Consider the following 24585-nt stretch of genomic DNA (forward strand, 5'->3'; position numbering starts at 1 on the left):
ATTAAGTTCAACTGACCAGTAGAAGACATGTCTATAAAACATTCTCTAGCTCACAGCTTAATTAGAAATTAAAATGAATGCCATATGCAATAATTACGACTTGTGTTCTCAAATCTTTTTTTTCATATATGTTCCTTTGAAGCAATAGTTTGCTTACCCTGTTTCATACCTTTTATATGTATTAAACAAAAAAATAAGAGTATACATTATTACAAACATATCCAGACTCTTGTTCTGAAGTCATGCTTCCAGGGACTTAGAAGGTTTCAGGTGGGCTGTCCAAAAGGATCATAGGATCATCTAGGTTGAAAAAGACTTTCGAGATCACCAGGTCCAACAATCAAGCTGACCTACTGAGTCCCATCACAAAACCATGCCCCTTAGTGCCATAGGACCCTCCACATTACAACTGGACAGCCCACCTTAAACCTTATAAATCACTGGACTATGATAATAGCATATCAGAGATATATTAAAGGCAGCAAATATCACCTGTATTAAGGCCTAATCAAGGCTTTCAAATAATCTTTCCTGTTGCCAGACTCTTACAGTATTGCCCCTGGCAAATCTGAAGATAGGCACCAGTCCAGAAACTGTTCTTATCTGGAATACTAATTTCTACAATGCTGTGTAGGAGCTCCATTTAACTAATGAACTTCTTTTGTAATAGAACGTGTTCATGTCAATGCTAAAAAAAGCATGTATATATTTCAGGAGCCATCCTGACTGACATTAATATGGAGCATTGAGTCACATGAGGAAGTTACCATTTGTGGGACGTTCCTCATAGTGCACATTTTGGAGAGTAGATAAGGATGATTGGGTTCTTCAGTTTGCAGTGGCTAGAAGATAGCGATGTTTCTGGTCTGCAGATGGCAGGGGAGGAAGAGAGATACTGCTGCTGTCAATGGCATGTTGAAGTGAAACATGTCCCACGTTCAGACTGCAAGCATCTTTATGGAACAGACCTTGCACAACTCCAGTAACAGCTCAGACGAAGATGGTATTTCTTATACATATTAGGGTTGACTAACAGGGCAACCTCCACAGCCCTGATTTCTTACGTCTCTTTTCCTGACAAGGAATAAAGGAATGTCTTTATTCCTGATCCCTTTATTCTGACTCCTCATGTCTTTATTGTATCCTGCAGCACAATACCAGAGGAATAGTGGAGCACAGCACAAAAACTCAGTGTATTTATTTGCTCTTTTTTTATTATTACTATTTTTTACAGAAACAGAATTTTGAAAAAAAATGACATAGAAAGGGAATATCTATCTGCAGGCATATAGGCATAAGACAGACCCTGAGGGCTACAAAGGACTGCAGTCTTTTTCTGAATTACAAATATTTCAATGTTTCAATATTTTTGACGCTGAAATATTAGTATTTCAAAAAATAAATCTTTTTATATATCCAAATGTTAAAAACTAATATTTTTGCTTAATTTATACCTAGTCGCATCCCTAGTTATTATTTAACAAAGGGTTCTAAAATCTCCTGCTAACTGTTCACAAGTAGTCATGGTTTCCAATGACACCTTCTGTGCGAGTCCCCTCCTCAGTAAAAATGGAGAAATCTTGTGCTATGAACCAAGTGATCATGACTGATTTCCCCCAAGTTGAAACCTAGTTTTGCTAAGCACATAAACCTACTTTTAATTTTAAACTCTGTTCCTGGAGAAGGTATTGAAAGTTAAAAGTTTTGCTGATTAGAGGTTGCCTTAAGCACATCTTCAATGCTTTGCTGAATCAAGTCACAAATGCTGATTAAGATGGAAAGCTAACTGTTATCACAAGGAAGTTGAATACAATCTTAGAAGACATCTACTTTTTAAGGTCAGATTCTAAGCCCTGATATTCACTCTCTATCTGTAACATCTCAGAAAACGTATGAACACATCTGACAAACCAGGATGCACGTTTGTTGGCCACTCCCGGTTACTAGACAGGCTTACAGATTTGTATCAGACATGCATGTGCATTTCCTGGCTCCCCTCAGTAAGTGACCTATTTGAGCTGCCTGTGTGGAAGGTTATGGTTTAAGAAGCTAAGTTTGTGAATTCCCCTCCTCGTGCAGCCTGCAGACAGCAGTGCCCATGAAACTCCTATGGATCATTTCAGCAGACATTTTGAAAGGGTTTGTGTATGCCAATATCTACCTGAAAGTAAAACCACACCATTAGAATAAATTCAGGACATTCCCTGTCAGCTACAGAATACAAAAAGTTCTCTTGTGATTTTACCTCAGTGCAATTCCCATTGGCTTAATGAAATTATAGACAGCAAATCATGGCAAGGCTGAATTCAAGATGTGCAGGGAGGCAGTCAACATACCATCCCCGTAGTAGGAAATAAATATGCATTCAGCTTTGCAGGAGACCTTTGTACATAGTACAATGCCTCCTAGATTATTGAACAGCCTGTCCTATCACCTACCACCTATATTATAAAATACATGCTGCCTCCCGTCCTCTGAGCACAATTTGAGGAGCAAAATCACTTCTCTTTCTGTCAACTCCAACTAGGCAATGAAACTTGTTATTACCTCCCTCCTCACTCAGCCTCCTTGGAGAGCAGTGTTCAGATTTCTTTCCTCCATGGTACTACATCAGTCACTATTACCAGCCTTCAGCCTTTGCTGGATCTATTACACATCATTCTGTAAAAATGTTCACAAAGATTGCTTTCCATCCCAGGTCAGGATTCGAGGCATATCAAGAAGGCCTATAAAAGGAATAGAGCCATCAGACATCACGTCATGCTGAAACAACCCCAAAAAACAAGTCGGCTTTTTAGAGGAGACAATGGGCTTTGAACTTGGTAATTACCAGTTACTCCTGATGACTGTACATAGGGAAACCCACAACCTCTTCTGTTCATGGAGGCTGCAGATGTAAACCCTTCATTATTGTTGCTGCTATACAAATGTTCTTTTGCTTTTCCGTGTATTTAACCTTTATAATGGCAAAGAAATTCAATCTTTAAATCTGCTTTAATTATATTTCTTCTTGACTGTTGTAATAAGGTCTCTTGAGTGACATCTTTATTTGTGTAAAAGGCAAAAGAGTTTGCAAAAATGGGTTTTAAAACACTACCCTGGCCCACAAAAGTATTTCTCTCACAGGACACAATAGACAGAGAAACAATACAGTGTTTGCCTAGGAAAAAAAGCCTAAAAGGGAAAGAGTTTTCAGGGATCTAGTTAAAACTCAAAGTGTTATGAAGGTTACAGATGGCTCTGCAACCTGAGAGGGCTTCACAACATGGCAGACCCCTTTCAAGACTATCTAAATTGCCTCTAGTGTCCAGGACAATACAAGATTCATAAGGCACAAAGGCATCTTTGCTCATCTCCTGTTAGATGTGTTTTTTCTGGTGCCATTTATAAAACCATAAGGTTCCACTCGTAAAATTACCATATTTTTAAAGATATTTAAGCACCCCAATATTCAGAAAATAGAATCTCATATACTTTTAAAATTTGGGCCCATTAGGAACTGGAAACATGGTCAGATTCAAGGAATAGGTAAATGCAATTTCATTCACTTCTTTTTTTCTCTTTTAATCATCAATATATCTTTTTTCATATATTGATCTAATTTAGACTGCAAGCTCTACTGAGCAGAAATATTCTTTTACATGTATAGAATGCCCCATAAATTAATGCCACTAAATGTGTTTTTATAATAATAAGTAAGAAAAAAAAAATCAATGATTCGGTGAAATGATACTTTCCTCACACTAGCAATTGATATTAATGCCTCCAGCAATAGCTGATGCTGGCTATCAACATCAGAGTCTCAGAAAGATCCTGGAAATTGTGCTCATATGTTTCTACAGTGTTTGCATTTTTGGACTCTTGGAAAGTAATTGAATTGTGATAAAGCATTGCAATATAAGATGTCTCTTGGTTTCTTGCTGACATGAAGGCACTCTGCTTATCAGTGAATTAAAGGCAACTTTTTACATTCGCATGGATAAATCATTGCTGATATATTACCATTGCAGAAAATGGCTTGGATATGTGCAACACACTCAGCTTTTGTTTCATTATAAAATTCTTTGAACAGTGATAAAACTGCTGTACCTCCCTTTATATAGGCCTTTTGTCCTTTCCCAGCTTTTCTAAGTGCTTCTCTGGCCCACATTGCAGGACACACAGTGCGGTTTCAGGCATATAGTTTGCTCCAGTGGTATGTTTGCAAAATGAATGCAAAACATGCAGCCAAGATAAGCCCTGGCAGATCTGGAAAGCAGAGAAAAAGAGATCATTTTGCTGTTAGATCATTACCTTTAAAATCTCTTCTATTTGGTAATTATACCACTAACAGAGGGAGAAAATTTTTTATTTTTTTTTCTTAGAGATATTATCCTGTAATCATATATAACTTTCCAGGATGCCTAGTGCCTGTTTGAATGCTCAGGAATTAATTGTTTTATCCACCTATTTACACAGGACAAGGCTGCTAAATAATGAGACCCATAAACCTTCATAATTAAAGAAAAAATACAGCTAGCGTAGAAACAGGCACAGCCTTTGGTGGCATAAAAGGACACCTCTAGCTAGTTAACAATAGCCAATGCATTCCTGATCATAAGTGAAATGATTTTAACAGCTGGTCTCATAAAATAGATCCCCAAATTAATACATTTAAGGCAAACTTGAGTTGCTAGATTAGGGCACTCTGCTCAAGCAGTGGGAGCATTCGTTAAATTGCGCATCAGATACCTATTGTCTGAATGTGGTACTGATAGTCACATTGTAAATCTGATTCTCTAATATTCTTGGGATGCAATACACTGCATTTTTTTCATCATTTCCTCTACATGTAAACTGATCTCTTGCATTGAAGCAGTACTATTTAAAACAAAAGGATTTGATTTATAGCCAGTCCCCAGCCTCATAAATCACACCTGCAGTGTGGTGCTCTGAGCTCCCTGTGTTCTGCCAGCATTTACCTTTTATAAATGATTTGGGTTTACCTCCCATTGTGATGGAGTCTAATACAATTGCATTCTTTTCTCCCAGCATTCACTCTTGCTGTTGCTCATTATTCCCACTGGGAATTCAGTCCTAGTTTTTGCAAGCTTGTCAGGGGGGAGGGGATTCTTCGTGGTGCATTCTTTTTTTTAATTAAGGAACATCGAGTTATAAATTTATGTTCACATTCTGTAGCATTTTCTATCACTAGATATACTGTGCAGTGACTTCTTTCCTCCCCATTGACTACACTTATATTTAAGTTCCCATTTGCTAGGCTAATGATTTGGAACTTAAGCAGGACAGTAGCTTGAAACGTCCAACACACTGAGTATTTGACCTTCAGGGTAACCCAAGTACATACATCAGCCACTGCACAGACTGCATAAGGACCTTGAATTCAAACTTTAAAAAAAAAAAAAAAATCAAAAATAACGTTTTGACACCCTCCCCCCCACCCCCCAGGTGACTAAAGTCCAAGGATTTTCTACTTAAATCTCAGAATCTATGAGTGCCCAAAGATTAAGTGCCCAAAATATATAATATTTTGCAATTGTGTCTCCACTTCTCAATCATATTGCAGTTCTAGTTGGTTAAGCACAGTTCAGAAACTGGGAGATACAAGACTTGCTCCTTGAAGCTGGCAGTCTGAAGTCTTCATTCAGGGAATCATTTCTAAGTCATGGCATCATTTAACTGAGATTGATGGAATTTGTGCACTTGATTTCCCCTGTACCAAAACAACAAATGACTTAATTTGTTCAATTAATGACCATCATCACTGTCATTTTTACGGTTACAGAATACTGCTGCTATCATACCTACAGCCAAAAAAGAGTTAATTATAGTCTGAGATTGGTAAAAGCCACAAAATCAAAGTTACATTTCTGTCACGGATATTCTATACAGCTTTGGTTCCGTTTTGAGTCCAGCCTTACAAACTTTTAAAATGGAGTCTGTTATTTGATGAGATGGTTGCAAAATTTAGACTTAAGATTTGGATGACTGTAATGTGTGTCAACTGAGATCAGACTCAGACCTAAAGTAGCTGGAAAAACATTTCTGAAATGAATAGTCGTTATTCAGAAAAACTACTCCTTTTCCAACATAACTCACAGGTGGACTGGAATAAGTGGACCTGTTCCAGTTCAATGAAGGATTAAGCTAAACACTTCTATTTTCAAAGTAGATTAAGTGAAACAAGAAGACATTTTGATTCCTGAATTAGAAGTGTCCACACATGGACTTAAGCAGGAAGAGATTCTGCACTTGAAATGCAAGCCTTACTTTCATCCAAATTAACTTTCAAATAAAGGCAGAACGCCTTGAATTACTGAGTCCATTGTCTGTAAACTCATATAAAAGCATTTTTATGAAAAGTGGTCTTCTCAAGTTCATAGTGTGGGCATAAAAATAATCAGTTGTAACAGTTCTTGCTAGGTAATGACTAGCCTAATTTTTAGAACCTATTTTGGATTTACTGTGTCTGATGTATAAGAACTATTGATTCCAATAACTGCTTCCAAAAAATAATTCAGCAAATTCAAATGTTCTGAACAACTGTTTTAATTTTCCAGTAGTTCAAAACCAGATTTTCTTCCAAGAAAAAAAAAAAAAAAAAAAAAAAAAAAAGGCATCTATAAATTGACTCATAATTACTGAGAAGCAAATACCTCTTTTTAATGCCAACATTTGTTACCTCAAGTTTCAGTTTCTTGGATTTGTAATCCAAATTTGAGAGAGCCACGAGAAGAGACAGTAACTCTGCAAATCCATTGTCCATCTGATATTTCAACTTGTTGTGGGACAAAGTAGTAAAACAGTAGATTGCATGAACCTCCTCATTCTTTGGAATTATTATTTGATTCACAAGTTAGTTTTACTTTGGAATTTAACTGTGGCAAAGTTCAATTATGCAAATCCTGGTATACATGCATAAGGCTAAATTAAGTCTTACTGTCTAGTCTTGTGCTGCCCCAAAAGCAACCCTGCAAAGTGTGTAACTCCATGGACTGTTGCAAGTCCTCCATTGTGATTTGTTTTTTGTAAGTACCTTCATATATTCAGCCTCCCATGAAAAGAGGTCTAGGATTATGGGCTTCATTCTGAAGTAGCTTCACATGCACTACATCCACTGAAGTATTAGAGAACTTTATTGTGGGCTCGGTCCAAAGGTACTTCAAGTGCTTTTCATCCAACTGCATGTTAAGCATCAGTCATGACATACAACATATGCTTATACACTGGTTTCAAATAGCCCTAAAATTCCAAAGTTTCTTCTTGAAGGCAGTGTCTGTGTATAAGGTCTTCTCAAAAATAAATCTGCAATAAATAAAAAAAAAAATGCTGTATGTTATGTAAAAAAAAGATTTTTGGTTGAATACGTGAAGTCTATGTTGTATGTCATGTAACAAAAAAAAAAAAAAAAAAAAAAAAAAAAAGATTTTTAGTTCAATACGTAAAATCTATTTTTCCATCAAAGGAGTAAAGGAGTCATTTGTGTTAACTTTGAAGCTTGATTTAAATATTAACAAATCTGCAAGATTCTTTATTGTCTTTACCCAAAGCAAAAAGACATTAAATTTGCCCCACAGTCTACCATGAATGTAAATTATTTTAGTAAATGTAGATATGTTTTAGTTAATTGTTTTGTTTATAACGTGTTGCAGCAACTACATGCTATATCTGGAGCACTGATAAACTCATCACTTCTTGGATACTGGCACAACCAGTTTAAAGAGCACACTAAATTTACATTTGCTCACACAACTCTAACAGCTGGAAATGTGCAGTTTGATTTGCATACAAAGCTTTGACTCCTTCATGGACTGCACTGAAGACTAGTATCTACAACTCTACTGGAAAGTTGGCCCCCTGTGATTCCTTACATGCTAGTATTTTGGACAAGGTCCAGCCAGCTGGTTTCTGAGTTCACATTTATATCACAAAAAGTCTTGCAATCCATTATGTTATTGGAATCCAAATGCCAGCACCAAATGCTTCTGTAATAGATCTGATAGTTTGAAAATACATTGAAATATCCAGACCTATCAAAATAGGAGTGGCAATTTCCACTTCTCCTGCAGCCTGTTCACCCCTGGGAGAAATCTATATTAAAAAAAAAAAAAAAAAAAAAAAAAAAAAATCAACCAAGCAACTTGCAAAATAAATACCTGATAGAGCCATTAATATGCAATAATAGTCAATACGGATGGCTTTCCTGGCAGTAAACTACTAGCTGGAGGAACCATTAACTTCAAGAAATTTTAAAACATAGGGTGCAATATGATTCTGAAAGCACTTATTCACATTATCAGTCCTTATTCTAACAATGTAATCCTGATTTGTGAGAGTGAGATTTACTCATTAAAGTAATATCCTATGCAAGTACCATAACATTCCTACTGTTTCTTAGGTACATTAATGAAGTACTATTTCTAGATCATTTGTTAAAGAGTTCTGCAAATACTTCTTAGAAAACAATTTTTAAAAAGGGAAAGAAAAAAAAATATTTTGCTTTCTTAAGAGCTTCAAATTTTAAAGCTGAGCTATACATTCCCAGTAATGGTCTTGCTTCAGTACAGTAAGCAGTAGGGAAACAGGACTTGCTCTCAACATTTCAATAGGCTTAGCACTTTCATTAACTAAGTGTTCCTCCACAGGTGCTCAGTTGGATACTTTTTTTTTCTTTTTCATTCTGAGAAAAAAATAATTCTTGTTCGTGGCCCTACAATTGATGTCAGCACTTTGCAAAAATACATACACAACTTTACTATTTCTCCCCTGTAAACCCTAGCCACCTTTCTCTGGATGGGTCAAGTGGTTGCAAACTACTAATCATCATCCTAAATCATTGATGCAAAATTTATGCATCATCACTGATCTGCCTCTAGAAATGTGATATTTTTGGTTTATACACAAAATCCTGTTTTTTAGAAGAATTCTTAGAATGACAAGAGTGATTGCCAATGCAAATAACAATCAAATGTTTCTGCTGCAAAAGAAATTACTTATTCTCAGATGTAACATCAATCTCATCTTATCTAATTGCACATGTGGAATAATTCTCTCAATGCCACAGGTTATTCTGCTTTCTTGATCCTTGATGAAAACGATTGGTATGCTCCCCAGAACAGGTCTTGAGACATTTTTAAGGAAAGCACTTTGACAAAGAGAGAGCAATCTTTGAAGAAAAAGAGCTTATAGAGAAAAAGAATTTTCCTTAAATGCAAAGGACGTAGAGAAGGGTAATGTATATCTCAAAGGCTCAGTAATGGAATGCACAGCTTTTCACTCCTAGGTGGCTAGTTCAGATATAGCTGAGGTTGTCAGTCATCAGAAGTGGTAAGTCTAGGCTTAGATACTGATAGGCTGCAAATATCCAAGAGGCAGAGTAATTATTTACAGCAGCACAGGAGACTGAGTGGAGGGAAAATAAGGAGAAATTAATGTTAGCTTTCAAAATTACATGAAGGCACATCTCTAGATAGAATACGGTTAAGAGAAATCCTATCTTCAGCGTGAGGTGGACTAGTGACCTAACAGCTCTTTTCTACAAGATGCTTTCAGATCTAATAGGACTATTGCTGCACTCAGGCCAACTGAAAATTTTCCCTAGACTAACTTAGAAGATTGCTGCTGTCCTTCTTTCAAATATTCATCAAAGCTCCTCTGTCACACAATCCATAAAAAATTAATCATCTATGGTAGCTAGGTTCAGAATGGCTGGCAAGGTTCATTATTAAGTCTTTTTTAATTAAAATGACTATTAAATTCAATACTTAAAATATCATTGCTATGCTCATTATTTTGAAGTTATTCCAAGTGTCACTGAATCTCAATGATTATAGAGCTAACCTGTGTATTCTATATCACCATCCACACCATTGCTTTTGCTTTTTATTGTCTTCTTTCAAGTTACATGTAGCCTCTTCAGGCCTGGGGCTATGTCATCCTATCAACTAACTAGTACATTGGATTCTGATACTGCCTGGGCTTTCAGGACACTGCTGCAGAACAAATCGCCATCATGATCAATATCTGGAGAGCTATGACATTGCTAGATGAGAGCTTGGCTCAGTGACTCCATTAGCACCATCAATACACATCTGATGGCCATGAAAGCAGCTCTGTGATGTAGTAGAAGTCACTTCAGAAAAATCATTGACTGACTTAGTACACAGACACAGAACTGACAATTAAATGAACTAACAGCTTCAATTTACTTTCTGTGATCAATTCAAGCTACTGTTTAGTCATGTGAGGTAAGGGTAGGAGCAGCATGACCACGCCTGAACCCCAGCTTCCATTTTGTGACACAGTCCCCCGACAGAGAATTTTTCTGTCAAGGGCAAATAAGACATCTTAAAAACTATTTTTCAAAGTTAATCTTAAAGGTGCTCTTTCAGACACAAAGAAAAATATTTTGGCCAAAAAAAAAAAAAAAAAAAAAAAGTAACAATTACATGAAACAGCTGTTGAGTGGGCAGCAGGTATTGTTTACAGTGGGCAAGGAAACCTCCTTCATCTCGAACAGTCTACTGAGTATTCACAGATAACCCATACCTGGGTCTGACTCGTTGCTGTTTCACTTATTGGCTATTTAAATCTGTGCAAAGACCATGAAACCTGGTCACTCTGTGCAGACTTTTACAGCTACTTTGCACCCCACGGAGCAGGTCCACAGTGCCAACGCAGCAGCTCTTGTGCCATTACTTGCAGTAAAGCCTACATTTACAGTATGTTTTTCCATGCTCCTCCTCATCCACTGTTTTTCTTCATCCTGGATACAGGAATGGCTTGTTTACTTTTTATATCCTATCCTGTCTGAAAAGGGTACAACACTCTTTAAAACTGATAGAACAGTAAGTTGCACTGAAGTGGCTTTCTGAAACTCATCCAAGTTCTTCAGCACAATTGACACTGTTTCCTTTTAACATAGATGTGGCAGAGTTGAATAGACTCCCTGGAGACTCCAGATATTTTCAGTAGTGACAAGAGCCCATCCCAAACATAACTTTCAATCTGTTCATCCCTCCTTGAATACTAAGTAGAGCCTTTTCCTCTTACAATGTACCAAAACTGTGTCTGTAGATCAAAACACCTCCAGCACTTCAATACCACCTGACTTGCTTTTTAAGATATGCATATTAACACCACAATTATTCCCATTGTTAGATGTAGATCAGTCTAAAAAGACTGTGCACTGCCTTTTATCTGACCAGCATAGGAAGCTCCACTAGGAGATGCACATTCATGTCAGGGGCAGCACAGAGCATTTTGAAATTTAAAAGAAATTCTAATGAAGAAAGGATTCAACAGAGAGAACAGTAGAGATTTTATGCAAGCCAGAAAGTGTTGGAGTCCTAAAAAAATAATTATTAAGTTCTAAAATAAAGTGCCAACCTTATAGTAGATCTACATAACAACATGAGTCAAAAGTAACTTCAGAGAAAATTTACACTTTTTTTCATCAGTGATTGATAGGCAACTATGTAAAAGAATTCCCTATCGTTGGTCTTGTAACTCATTTGTATAGACATAGGATCTCCGAGAATGCAGTGCAAATTCAGTCTTGGCAGAGCCACAGTTATTATGGAAGCAGTATCTTTGATTTTTCCAACAATTGTCTGCATATAATCTCATCTAAAATCTTACACTACAACAATAAAGTTTGGAGACTGTTTTTGTGGAGTTTATATTATTTTTTTCTTGGACTGCAAGATAATTCTAAAGAAAAGAAAACAATTAAGATGCATTGTTTGAGCATGATCAGTCATTCAAATAAATACATCGTTTACAGAACACATTTCTCTCACATTTCACATACTCCAAGTTTATACGTGTGACCCCTCCTTGCAACAATTTGCATGCAATGTCTGAAAATTTTTCTCCTACTAGAAAAATAAAACCCTTCCTACAGACATGCTAGACCCCCTTCCAATGCGTTTTCAAAGGGAGATGGGTCTCGGGATAAAATGCAAGACATGAAAGGCCGGAAGATTGCACACAATTCTCTTGTGAAACAAGAGACATCATGCCCTGACAGTGCAGCCAGCCTTTCAGCATTGCTATATGTCTGCAATCCAGCCTGTCTTCAGTCTTGGAGCACAGCTGCAGTCCCAGAGGTTTCCTTCCCCCAGGCCCTTAACACCAGGCTGATTCCTGGCTCTGACATCCTCAGCTTCAGTCCTTCCACAGTTCCCTGCATCCCAGCACCCCTTCCTTACACACGCATCCCTGTGCCGGGGGCTGACCACCCACAACACCCAGTGTGGAGGCACCGTGATAACAGCGCATACCAACGATGCAAAAGAGGTCTGAAGAATAACTTACTCTGACAGATAACAGAGCCAATTAAAAGCAGTGACACGATGCATGTGCAGTTCTACAGAAATCTATGACAAAGGAACAGAAGAGCAGTGTTATCCTGCTATCTCAGCTCAGAAGAGAATGCTACTGACTTCGTGGGGCATTGTATCAGTCAAAGAGTAGCAAAGACACAGTATTTTGTGGTCTTATGAGATTTCACAGTTGTGTGACATATGCATTCAAAAGATAACAACTTCAGGTTCCTATTATTATGAATGCATTAAGCTATGTTTAATAGTGAGTACAGCATCATAAATATTTCTGAAACCATTTTGTTTATCTTCTAGCATTGAATTTGATATGACTAGAAACACTTCAAAATTTGTTAAAATAGTTTATAAGCCAAGTATTGTAACCATGGAAGCTCATGCAAATGATCATGCATATGTACTTGAAAAACATGCATGTCACATTATATTTGGCATGATTATCAATTGGCATTTAAACAGTGTAAAACTGGTTGCAAAAACAATTTAGAGTTGTACTGAATGGCTGTATTACTAAATATCTTCATATTGTTTAAGACAAAATACAGCATCTAATTCTGATTTTTAAATGATTGTTATTATTTATATGGACTTAGCTGTCCTCTGTCAAATAATCTCATACAGCCCTTGACCCAAAAAGCAATTGATCATCTAAACATAGAAAGGTTTGGTTTTGGTGGTTTGGTGGTTTTGGTATTGGTGGTTTAGCACAACACAGCATCCTTTTTGCAGTTTGTGGACCTAAGATCCAGTGTTGTAGTACACCAGCAGTGAAAATTCAGAAAACACACCTCCAAAGGAAATTAATTGGAATGACAGGCTGCCTCATTCTAGAATTGAAGCCTAAACCAAATTGTGCCAGGAAACCAAACCTGATTTCTTCCTATTCCCATTGTTTACTGGGGCTGAACAGGAGGTGCAGGGGGGTGAACACTTTACTTTGCTTAACACTTCACTTAATTCACAGTTCCCAGTTTACCATAAGTTTGACTTCAGTGGAAGTAGTGACCAAAAATTAGAGTTCAAATGCACAAATGACAGTTCATCCTCTGAGTACTAAACATTACACAGGATATTAACAACCAACTTTTGCAAAGCCTGACAGCACAGGCTTTGTTGCAAGTTGTTGAAAACTGTGCACTACCTAGCCAGTTAGCAGTGTTGACCCTGCCTCCTATGGGTGGGAGGCTAACCCATCCCCTACATCCTGCTTGGAGTAGGGTTCATCCTGCACATTCAAAAGCTATCCTACCAGGAATTAAAACCATTCTCCCTCTTAATCTGCACTGAAGGAACTAATTATTTTTTAATAGTGCCATGCTTTTTGTCACTGAAAACAACTTTCTCAAGAACAAGCCAGGATAACACACTTTTTGGTGTGCCTTTAAGTCACTGAAGGACAAGATGCCTGATCAAGGAATCACAGAGCCACAGGGTCACAGAGTGACTGAGATTTGCAGGCCCTCTGGAGATATCTGGCCCAACGCCCTTGCTCCAGCAGGGACGTCTAGAGCAGGTTGCCCAGGACCATGTCCAGATGTTTCCTGAATATCTCCAAGGAGGGAAACTCCACAGCTTCTCTGGGCAACCTGTGCCAGTGCTCAGTTCACTCATGCAGCAGAAAAGTTCCTCCTGATGTTTTTCCTCCTGTGTTTGTGCCTGTTTGAGTCTGTAGCCAGACAAGAAGATGACAGGAAACAATAAGCTTGCATACTAGGCCAGGTGGCAAGACAAGCAGGCATCGCTATATGAGAAAACAGAATCTACTCCACACCTTTCTCTGCATAATCATAGGGTCCATACACCTAGGGAACAGTTTTTCACTCCTTTAATGATCCTGTCATGAGCTTTGCGATAGAGACTGGTTTTGTGACAAGCTCAACTTGCTCCCTTCACACTCTCCTAGCCATATCAGGAGATCAGCCTCAATGTCTTTTGTGATGGGCACACTATAAATAAGTTACTGTGAAACTTCTGCAAACTGTCATCTCGAAAGGGCCAAAAAGCCTAATTTTTGTCATTATGGAAGCTTAGGGGCAGAAGTTTGAATCTTTGTTCTGTTATTTATTTTTTTTTCCTCTGGTAAAATGTCAGTTTAATGTTTTTGGAAAGATTTTGCCTTTTTTTTTTTTCTTTTTGTGGGCATATCATCAAAGCCTATTAGTGTAATACTTGCTATCGTTCATTTACTGGAGAAAACTCGTTAAACACATGTCACTTCAAAACTGCGTGACATAACATGAAATTAAAATGACCTTTATTTTGGCACACTTCTTCACTGAGTTAGGGTATTACTGAGTCCCAAGTGCTGCCTGTTTATGAATGCCAGTCAGGCTACTACCATGGCTCTAATGCGCTCAGAGATTGTGCAGACTATGAACAACTGTAGCTAACTGCAAATACTGAAGTAACCGTGGGGTAAGATCCTCTACTTTGAGAAAACTGATTAATTTATGTTGAAAACCTGACCAAATAGAAGTGGAAGCATTGACCAATTACTCACTTTTGTCAGATGTTGTTTCAGCGTTTGGCCTCCTGTCTTGCAATCCCTGAACTTGCATGTTGGGTCTAGGTTACTTCTTCCCATCCATATGGTTCTCACACTACGTCTGTAAGAGTGACAGCTGAATGAGTCACGGTCATGCTTAACTTTAAGCACAAAGGTGTCCAATTCTTGGTCTTAAAAATGCACATGACTGCATCATAAAAAAAACACAGGCTACAACACAGAGCTTCAAAGCACTGCCACAGAGTGCACAGATGTGTACATCAACCCTCTTGCACCCACCACCCCACTTTCAGGACCCAAAATAGCCAAACAAGAATCAAATTTCCACTCATTTCCTGAGGTTGCTCGACAACTTTGGACAGCATCAGATGAATGCTGTGGATCACTAAGTTTCTGTCCCCTGGACCTTTTAACATACATTCAGCCGTCTCCCTCTCACATCAGGGGACTCCTCCAGAAGAGGTGCCGAGCTCCAAGACAAAGACATGACTGATTCTTATATCTGTTCCACCAAGGGGCTCCATGGCTATTGCAAATGCAGCATTTCACTGTGTCCAACTGAGGTCCTTCTCCTGAGGCCTAACAACACAAAAGACAGTTTGTAATAGCTCCCTTTGAAATCAAATTAGTAATGTTTCAAGGCATGACCCGTAAAGGGTTGCTGTCCAGAATCTACATGTGTTTGACAGATACATCTTCCACCTAACGGGCCTCTTCAAGAGTACAGATGGAATCAAGATGTGTGAACATAGCTCCAAAAAGAGAGCCATGGGATATCAGGATACACAGCAAAGCACTCTATCTCAACAGATGAAAAGGAAACAATATCAGATACAGTGTGAAATAGCTCACTCCAGCTGGTAGGCCAGATTCTGACACCATTATATAGGTGAGATTATTGCAGACGAAGATGCTATTCCATATGTGCAAAAGCTGGCAAAATATAGCCCAAAGTAAACTACAAAACCTTGTGCCAACTCCTTATAAAGGTCACACAAAGTCGCAATCTCCTTTTCACATATGCTCATACAATGCAAAATGCAAAAAATTGCTGTGGGCTGCAGTTCCCTGTGCCCAGGTACACTTATGGGCTGGAGATTAGGGTCTTCAGACAGCAGCTTATCTTTACCTAGCTAGACAGTCATTTGCTAGCTGAAGGACTAAGCACGGTACCTTATGTATGGTATGTGATTGGTTTGAAAGGGCTAATAAATATCAGGAGAGGACATTTTGGAGATATATATGCTAGTGTATCTCATGGCACAGAAACTGTGGGTCTTGAGGGTAAAACAAAATGAACTGAAAGGATAGAAAATAAGATGAGTTTTCAAGCTTGCCATGATGTATTCACTTATTTGCCAGAAAACTTACCACCCTATTGTCCTGAAGGGCAAACCTCTCTGGAGCAGGGGTATGAAGATGAGAACTCCTTCCCATAGTGTATGATAATAGGAAACTGTTAGATAGTTGGCCTTTTCAAACACCCACAGGCCCCATTTGACTGTAGAGAAAATTAATTTAAAGCAAATTAATTTAAAACAACTTCCTAATGCAGGCCAGGCCTCAGCTTCATAATTCATTTTCACATGAATTCACAGACAAGAAAAAAAAAAATCACGGTAATGTATCAAAAAACCTTACAGCAGCCAAATAAAATGAAAAACCTGCTCGCAGGAACTCCACCAGCTACTTCTTGCTGCCAGTGTCTGCTGCCTGAGAAGAGGACACAGCTAGGGATGAGCTACATATATTTTACAAGAGGAAACGGAGTTCAAGGCAAGTCCTAAAAAAGATAAGCTGTACAACCTACACTATGTGTCAGGACCAGCCATTTCAGAAAAGAAACTTGGTACTTTAGGCTAAGACTAGGAAAAGCCTGGGAAAGACAACAGCAGAGTTCACTGATGGTGTACTTAACTTACATTAGACCCCCCAATGGCTCATTTCTTCAATGACCTTCAAGTTCTGCCTGCTTTAACAGGAACAGCAAATGTTTCAGGAAATGGAACAAATTTCTGCCTAATTACGAAAAGGACAGAGGATCATGCAAGTGCTCATAGGCAGTTCTGAGATAAGGTTATAGCCATGACTTGGCCTAAGTTGTTATATATCAACATTTTCAGCTGCATTTGATTACATTAAAAAGCCATAAATCACTGATTAACGCACATGATTTTCACACTGTTTTTCCAGGAAGTTACTTCAGTGAGCAGGTAACTGTCACGCTGTTTACAGAACTAAATGAGTTGCCATCCTGATAAACTTGGAGAATGACATCCCTATGAGATATGTGTAATACGAGACTCATATCCTGATATGAATGAACAACCCAAAAAAGGATGGAATTTGATTAACTCTGTGTTAGTACAAATCTTCCTTCTTGGGCTACCAAAGCAGTCAGTTGTCACCTTGGCTTTGGTCATTAACAGCAGTCCCTGAGGAAAAGAGCAAGAAAACCAAATCATTACCTCCAGAATTTGATGGTAAAACACTTTGCACATGAATGCTACTGTGGCAGCAGCTCTCTCTCTTGGATTATAACCCTAGTTAAACCTTTGACTAAGAAGTTAATAAATGAATGGTAACCTGATCATTCTTATCAGTGTTTCTGTAACAGCAGCAGAGTAAAAGCTTCCCATTGTGTCTGAAGCAGTAACTGGCATTCTTCATGTGATTGTGATTTGTAAATAAGCTTGGCCATGGAAACTGTGCTGTTGGAGTAGTGGGAAAGAGGAAGCTTAAAAAAAAAATAAGAATAATACATTAAGTATAAGTAGAATGGAAGCCCAAAGGCCATGATCAGCCTGTCTCACAGACTGTCACTCAGGTTAGCGAGTGTTAGCCAATGCTTATGCACTGAATTCTCCCCTGGAGTGGTACCTCTTTCTTTTCAGTCTATCATGACATATTTACAGCTTTGTCTCTCAGCAGTCTCTACTGAGACTCCAGGGATCCACACTGGCCTATCATGAATGTTATTTTCTTGTGCTACTACTGCATAGAGCCAATAGAAGATATCCAGCAAGGAATTAAGAGTCTGTGTTAATGTGATTTCTGTCATCCCCCTATATCCTGGATTAGGTTAAACGTACTTTTTTTTCCCCCTTGCCTGCTTCAGCTGTTTCCAAGCATATATGGTGTAGAAGTAAGTTTGCATTATCTACATCTGTACTAGAAAATTGAACAAGCCTAGGACCGTGTTGGGGAATTACAGCTACTGGTTACAGACAATCCCTGTCCATTCTATTTAACCCTCTTAGCCTCCAAAACAAGATGGTCACGTGCCTATGCAGGATGGGGTCCTGGTTGGAGCTAATCCCTGAATGGTACCCATAAATTATTTGGGAGAATCTGGACCTGACCAAAACCCAGCCAGGGTCTCTTCTAACACTTTAAGTGTAGACAATATAGTGCTTGGGAATGTTTCCTGATGTTATTTTTTTAATGGAATATACATTGTTATAGAGAACAGAAAAGAAACCCAAATTCATAAAGAATCCAAAGTCTGGTGCTTTAGTTTTACACTTGTGCTGTCTTTTGTTTTCATTTGAACTCCCCCTTTTTTTTTCTCATACAGTCTAGAAAGCATATGAAGTACAGGAAGCATGTGAGCATATAGAACAGAACCTGTCAAATCCCATAATTAATGTTTCTTTGCAATCATATCTGGTCTCTTCTTTCCTGACATGCTCTTGTAGAATCACATTCACATATCTTGCACACTAAAATAAGAAATACCAATGCATACTAGCAAAGAGCCAGATTCCTCCTCACCAATGTTCCTATCAGCCAGTTCTTTGGTCAAAATCACCTTACAACCTTCCAAAATCATATCCTACTGATTTACAAAATTATTCTACACTCCTATGAACAACCTGATTAGCTGTAAATGTATTATCAAAGCTAACTCATTATATTAGACCCAGGGAACACTACAGGTATGTAAATTATACAATCACTTCCATAAATGATGCAATGCACTCAAACCAACTGCCTTTAAGTCCTTCATGTAGGAAAAGAGACTGAGCCTCTCCTAAGGCTCAGTGGCCTAAAACCATTTAGCAGATTTAAACCAGAAATTGAGTCATGTTAGAGAGCACAGAAGCATTTACAGGACAGAGTGCCACAGTCCTTGTCTGAGTGTGACAGGTCCTACTCTAAGGTCTGTGGTTACTGGGTTATTCACACACTCACTGCTGATGCAAAGTTAATCTGTTCCTGCTCAATTGTGCAGTGAGGCCACATCAGTCCTCAGTTTCACTGTCCCTTCTCAAACTGATACACAGGCAAAAGGACAGTGGTTTCAAGTCTTTACAAAGGGGAAAAGTTCTGCTCAGAAACAAAAATCCCTCCCTAGTATTACCTAGTAGTAGTAACTCCAAGATTCTGAGACCACATTTAGCTTTACGGAATAAAACATAACAAGCTGTCAAAATGTGCATAAATAAATTAGAGCCATTATTCCAGCTCAGAGTTCTGGGGACGTAAACAATCCTCTTGAAGTTCGCTGTGACATATTTTGCAGTGGGAGCCAGTCATTAGCATTACCTCCTGTATGCAGAGAGCTGTACATGCATTCTGTCTTAGGGGCTGGCACCGCAGCACAGAAATCAACAGGCCTGCCTTGGAATAGAAAAGAAAACAATCCAGGGCCAATTCCCTGCCCCTGAGCATGAGTTTGATGGCATAGCTCGTGTCCATATGGCTAAACTCTCTCCTTCTGCTCGCTCCCCAAAGAGTTGTCCTCATCCATATCTGCCTGCTTGGAATAGTCCCTGGCTCGTGCTGCTGTCCTAAGCCATACCCGTGTGCCATCAGGGAGAGCACTGGCTGGCACTAGCATCATGCTAAGGAGAATGCTAACAGTTAAACACCACAGATCACCAATGTTACTGCTCCTGGCCCTGCCTAGTTTACTAACACATATGCAGTCCGTGACTTCTGCTATAATATTACTCTAAAAGATGTTTACTTTCTCGTAAGTGACTTTCAGTTGCATAATAGGAAATATAGTGAGGTCCAAAAAAAGTCATGAGGAATTGAGATGCACATACATTTTGGGTGCACGGGAACACAAAGGAGCTGTACCAGGTGAGGCCACAGCACTAGCCAATGAGACAAACTTAGGAAAAGTATGAGATCAGGGTAAGCACGACACATTTACTCAGTACACTGCCCTGCAGCAGCCTGTAATTCGTGGACTTCCTGAACCAAAAGTGGGATTTGGGTATTCAACAGCCCTCAGGATTCTTATGAAAGAAAATGAACTCTGGACTTAAATGCTGCATAATTAAAAAGTCAGCAACAATAGGCTTTAGCAGTATGAATTATAAACAAGGGGCAAACCTGTTCAATCAGAAAATGTATTTTACGTCAAAAGAACATCAAAACAAGGATGAACAAGAGTATTGTTGTTACAAGACTGCATCAAGGTGAAAGCTACAATCTCTAAGAGCAAAATGGCACTGACATCCTCACAGAAGGCCTTTGATTGGGCTCAGTGCACGTGAAACAAAACAAATTTCATAGTGTATTCTAGGGAGAACCTGCTGTGATAGAAATCCAAATGGCTAGCAATTCAGCAGCAAAGTGTAGGATTCTTTCTATTTAGTAACTGACAATTTCTATCACATAGTTTTCTCCGGACACTTTTTTTTTGTTTGTCCCTTTAAGGGTTTGCAATCATGACAGCTGTGTCTTTGGGTCCTTATGGGTATTTTTGAGCTACTTTCTGAATCCATATTAGGAGCTGAGGCAGCCACTGCAGTAAGAAGAACTTTTCCGTTCCTGAGTGGGAAATTCCATGAGATAAAACATTCTTGCATTTTGTCCAGCAGAAATACTGTATTTCCATTGAAAATGCCATACTAATACACTCATTATATTTTTCTAGAAAGAAATAGGGCAAAAAACTTCTGACCCTCTGTCTCCCCTTTTTTTCTCCCTCCCCACCCCCCACTCCCCTTCTGCTCTGTTCTTCATCGTAGTATGAGGAACATACTTTTTTTCCCTCCTAATAATAAAGTAATGGATATTCCCTTACTTTTGCCTTGATGTATCAAAAACATACTGAAGGAAAACCATCCTGCTTTCCAAAACTTGATGTGACCATTGATCAGTGTATCCCTATGAGTAAGAAGTCAAGAAAATGGGGTAGGAGACCTGCATGGATGAGCAAGAAGCTCCTGGCAAAACTCAATCAGAAGAAAGTACACAGAATGTGGGATAAATGACAGGCCTCTTGGGAGGAATATAGGAATTTTGTCAGAGCATGCAGAGATGCAATGAGGAAGGCTAAAGTCCATTTGGAATTAAATCTGGCAAGGAACATCAAGGACAACAAGAATGGCTTCTCCAAATACATCCATAACAAAATATATATAAATAAAGACCAGGGAAAATGTGAGCCTACTGCAGACTGGGGTGGGTGCCCTCATGATGAAGAATACAGGAAAGACAGTTACTGAAAGTCTTCTTTTCTTCAGTCTTTACTGCTAACACTAGCCCTCAGGAATCCCAGACCTTGGAGAAAAGAGAAAGTCTGTAGAAGGGAAAACTTTCCCTCAGTTGAGGATCAGCTTAGAGATCATTTAGGCAAACTCAACACCCACAGATCCATGGTCCCCAGTGAGATGCACCCATGAGTGCTGAAGGAGTGAGCAGATGCTACTACTAGGCCACTCTCCAACATCTTTGAAAGGACATGGAGAACAGAAGAGGTGCCTGAGGACTGGAAGAAAGCCAAAGTCATTCCAGTCTTCCAAAAGGGCAAGGAAGACTCAGGAAATTACAGGCCAGCCAGCCTCACCTCCATCCCTGGAAAGGTGATGGAACAGCTCATCCTGAAGGTCATCTCTAAGCATGTGAAGGAAAAGAAGGTGGATTACCAAGGAGAAATCAATCTTAATCAATCTGATAGCCTTCTATGATGGAATGACTAGTTGGGTAGATGAAGGGAGAGCAGTGGATGTTGTCTACTTTGACCTCAGCAAGGCTTTCAACACTGTCTCCTATAACATCCTCTTAGGTAAGCTCAGGAAGTGTAGGTTAAATTAGTAGACAGTGAGTGGTGCAGTCTAATCTGAGACCTGTAGCTAGTGGTGTCTCCCAATGGTCAGTACTGGGTCCGGTCCTGTTCAATTTATTTGTCAATGACCTGGAGATGGAACAGAGTGCACCCTCAGCAAGTTTGCTGATGAAACTGGGAGGAGTGTCTGATACACCAGAAGGCTGTGCTGCCATTCAGAGAGACCTGGGCAGGCTGGAGATTTGGGCAGAGAGGAACCTCATGAAGTTTAACAAAGGCAAGAGCAAGGTCCTGCACCTCAGAAGGAATAACCCTATGCACCAGTACGTGGGTTTATGAAAGGCAGGTCCTCCTTAACTATCCTACTCTCCTTCTATGACAATATGACCTGCTTAGTAGATGAGGAAAAGGCTGTAGATATTGTTAAACAGACTTTAGTAAAGCTCTGGTGAGGCCTCACCCCAAGTACTGTGTTCAGTTTTGGGCCCCTCACTACAAGAAGGACATTGAGGCCTTGGAGCATGTCCAGAGAAGGGCGTGAAGCTGGTGAAGGGTCTAGAGAACAAGTCTTATAAGGAATAGCTGAAGGAACTGGAGTTGTTTAGCCTAGAGAAAACGAGGATCAGGGAAGACCTTATTGCTCTCTACAACTACCTCAAAGGGGGATGTAGAGATGTGGGGGCCGGTCTCTTCTCCCAAGCAACAAGGGATAGGACAAGAAGAAATGGTCTCAAGTTGTACCAGGGGAGGTTCAGGCTGAATATTAGGAACAAATTATTTACTGAAAGGGTTGTGAGATGTTGGAAGAGGCTGTCCAGGGAAGTAGATGAGGGTACATACCTAGGGTTATTTAAAAAGCTGTGTAGATGTGATGCTTAGGGATATGATTTAGTGGTAGACCTGATAGTGCTAGGTTAACAATTGGGCTTGATGGTCTTGGAGGTCTTTTCCAAACTAAATGATTCTATGATTCTAAATATGTTTAGGGAGGGTGTTGAGAGGATGGGGCCAGACTCTTTTCACTGGTGTCAAGTGACAAGATAAGAAGCAATGGGCACAAACTGAAAACTAGCAAGTTCCATCTCAATATGAGGAAAAACTTTTTTACTCTGAAGATGGGAGAGTGCTGGAACAGACTGCCTGGAGAGGTGGTGGAATCTCCTTCTCTGGAGATATTCAAAACCTGCCTGCATGTGATGCTTTGCAACCTGCTCTATGTAACACTGCTTGAGCAGGTATGTTGGACTAGATGATCTCTAGAGGTTCCTTCCAATCTCAACCAGTCTAATTCTGTGACACTGTGAGAGGAAACATTCCCTAGAAACTTAACTAGCGCTAAAACGTTCTTGCCTTGCCCTGTACTTACTCACAGTTCAGTCACAGCCACACAGGTGCAAGTTTTAACATCTGTGATCTGACTCCCTCTGAGAATTCCCCTTTACCTCCATGTACTTTGTAAACATGACACGAGAATTACTGCAATAATTTTATTTGGGAAATTAGGGAATTAGAAATTAAGCTGGAGCTGGAGACAGAGCCATTTTGACTAGGATACAAATCAAGTTGAATTCAGCCTTCAGCCAAATTTGGAAAGGAGGTTTAAGGTTCTGCAAGGTAGAATTCCCATATTCTACACATCACTACGTATGTGATATATAGTAGAGGAAGGCTGATTATGTCATTTGATTTTGTTCTGCCAAAGATGTCCGAAACTATAAAATGGTGACAGTAGTACTGCCAATCTCACAGGGCTCCTGTGAGGACAATGAACTGATTTGCAGTGCTCCTACACCAGGCAAATATTAAATGAAGGGTAAGGCAGCCCATCACCACCCTATGGCCTCCTCATATGTCAGAGAAGCATACAGGACTCCTGGCATGCAAATCACTCTCATTTCTAAATACTGTTGTTACTGATTACCAGTTATTCAAAAGGAGCAAACAACAAGCCGACAATTTTTCCAGCAAAGGCCATGTAAGAAATTCTGGGATCACTAGATACTGGCAAGGGCAATACAAGAAACACTGTATCCCAAGACACATAGGAAGGACTAGGATGGGATCAATTTTATCAGACAACAAACTTCATACAATTGTCACTACCCACAAACAGGCTGATTATAATATTATTTATACATAGTAAATTAGATTTCCTTTCACCAAGAAGAACAATCTTTGCTCTGGTGCTCTACTCTGGATTGCGAGGAAAGTAGGGAACCATACAAGCCAATAATCACAGATCTTTCCTTATTTTTTTAACCCAAGTCAAAACTGATCTGGCTTCCTCAGATCACTTATCACCTTCAGATCAGAACACAGCCACTATATTAATGCAAGACATAAAAATACCATGCTTACAGTTCTATGTGCAAGTCTAAATTAAGTATGGGAAGGGGAAGAAGAGAGTACAGGGCAAACGAATCTAATAAAAGCAGATCAGAACACGTTTGGATTACACATGATTTCAGAAGAAAATCCAGGAGAAAGAAACTGTAAAATGATTCCTCAAACTAACCAATAACTCTAGTATGCCAGCCACAGAGCAAGGACTCAGTGCTCTGTTCTAGCTTTATAGCAAAGGGAAGTATTTTTATGATGTGGAAAGTATTAGGAGGGTAGTAGGTACCACAAACTCCTCAGAAACATTGATATTTTCAAAGCAGTTTCAAACATCCTCTCAGAAGGAACAGTTTTATATGACAGTGCCC

General features: G+C 39.2%; 1 long non-coding RNA gene across 3 annotated transcripts in view; it reads right to left on the bottom strand.

The window, feature by feature from the left end:
• LOC311434917 overlaps window positions 1-24585 on the bottom strand; it is a 362168-nt gene that overhangs the window by 323089 nt on the left and 14494 nt on the right. Inside the window, exons 1-6 of one of the 3 annotated variants that reach the window (XR_014691821.1) lie at window positions 16222-16480; window positions 15269-15429; window positions 14845-14950; window positions 7037-7305; window positions 4090-4248; window positions 1272-2726 (exon numbers count right to left, since the gene is read on the bottom strand). This is a non-coding gene — a long non-coding RNA (uncharacterized lncRNA). Of the gene's footprint in view, window positions 1-1271; window positions 2727-4089; window positions 4249-7036; window positions 7306-8030; window positions 8094-14844; window positions 14951-15268; window positions 15430-16221; window positions 16481-24585 lie in introns of those variants that run through there. The other 2 variants (XR_014691822.1, XR_014691820.1) reach the window with 2 other exon arrangements.

This window comes from Aythya ferina, assembly GCF_964211825.1.
Source record: "Aythya ferina genome assembly, chromosome: 3".
In the NCBI taxonomy this organism is placed as follows: domain Eukaryota; kingdom Metazoa; phylum Chordata; class Aves; order Anseriformes; family Anatidae; genus Aythya; species Aythya ferina.